Raw genomic sequence first — 1,720 nt, forward strand, 5'->3', positions numbered from 1 at the left:
TCTTGGTTTCGACCGGCCAAGACAACAGGGGTGGAGAGTTCTCCGCCTCTGGTCAGGAGTTCCTGACGGCCGGCCGAGCTTTCAAGTTTCGAATCCTGGCCGCCCCCCTGCCGCACCAATCCTCGCGATCCGCAACCGTACGCCAGCACCGCGCCACGATTGGCTGGCGACCGCGCCGCGATAGTCTCAGCGAATCACGCTCCGCCGTGAGATAACTAGAGTGCGCCACCGCACGGACCCGAAATCCGCCGAGTGCGCGCTATCCGCACGCTGCATCCGTATTCCGACCGCCTGTAAGATAGTCCGATTCGCGCTATTATTGCATTTCGTGTATTGTCCAGCCGCGTGTATCATATACCGTTTTGCGTTAATTTCTGTGTAGCGTTTGAAGTCCAGCCGCGTGTATTATATATCGTTTTGTGTTAATATATGTAGCGTTAATGATTTACTCTTTTATAATTACCTAATTATACGTATTTTGTACATGTCCGTTACTCTTTGCTTAAATAAATGTGCACTGCGGAATTACCTGCACGCGTAGTATTATTGTAAGTGCCTTCCTTCTCCGATACGAACCTCTCGCGTTTCCGACCGCAATAAACGACAAACTACGTACAAGCAACGGGAGTTAGGTTGTTTCAAGTTGTCCATGATTAAATACATCTTTATGAAAATCAATTCCAACTCTTTCAAATGTTTGTCCTTGAGATTTATTAATCGTTATTGCAAATGCTAATTTTATTGGAAATTGTCTTCTTGAAAAAGTGAAGGGATAAACGTTTTCACAATATAGTGTTATTCTATTTAAAAAAACATTATCTCCAATTTTATCGCCTGTTAATATTTTATACTTGAGTAAATGATTGGCAAGCTCATCAATTATTAATCTTGTCCCATTACAGAGACCCTCATTAATACTTAAATTTCTAATTAATATAATTACACAATTTGGTCTTAAACGTAATTCATGTGGGGGGAGATATGATGGTGAAAGAGTATTTAAATATTCAGATAAATATGATTTCATTGAAATTATTATTTTCATTAGAATTTACAATGGTATCAATACTTGTATAAATACGTTCGCCAGAAATCTCTAATAATTCAACAACTCTTTTATTAATTTCCTCTACATCAATATTTCTTGCTGAAAGTATGACACATTTAGCGACTTTCTTAAAATCCTTTTTTACAATTAAATCTCCAAATATATCTTCAATAATATCTGTATCTGATAATGCTAAACAACATTGAAGAATTTCAATATTATTTTTAGAATCATTTATGGGGCCCCGCCGCCACCGCCGCCGCCACCCCCGCCGCCGTCGCTACCACCCTCCCTAAAACGGGCCGCCGCCATCCTCAAAATGGGTCGCTACCCTTCCCTAATTTAACTATAATTCATAATTACTTTTTGGGACAATCATATAAAATACGGTTGGTCTAAAAAAATTCGGTTGCTAACTGTAATACATATATTTGTTGAGAGATAGAATTGTAAACTTACCCCCGTATTCATAGTCCTTCCTTGAGAAATGAGGATTCCTTGTTCCTCATTCCACGTTTCATAAACTTTCCTTGACCAAACAAGGATCCTTGTTGACTGCCTTATCTCAAGGAAAGTCGCGAGCTTCCTTGAGGTGGAAATCACAGTCTTATTAGCAGAAGACGCGGTAACATAACCTACTTATATACAAAATCAATTTTGTAGGAAAGTATT

This window comes from Mycetomoellerius zeteki, unplaced genomic scaffold, assembly GCF_001594055.1.
Source record: "Mycetomoellerius zeteki isolate Tzet28-1 unplaced genomic scaffold, Tzet1.0 scaffold1124, whole genome shotgun sequence".
Classification (NCBI taxonomy): Eukaryota; Metazoa; Arthropoda; class Insecta; order Hymenoptera; family Formicidae; genus Mycetomoellerius; species Mycetomoellerius zeteki.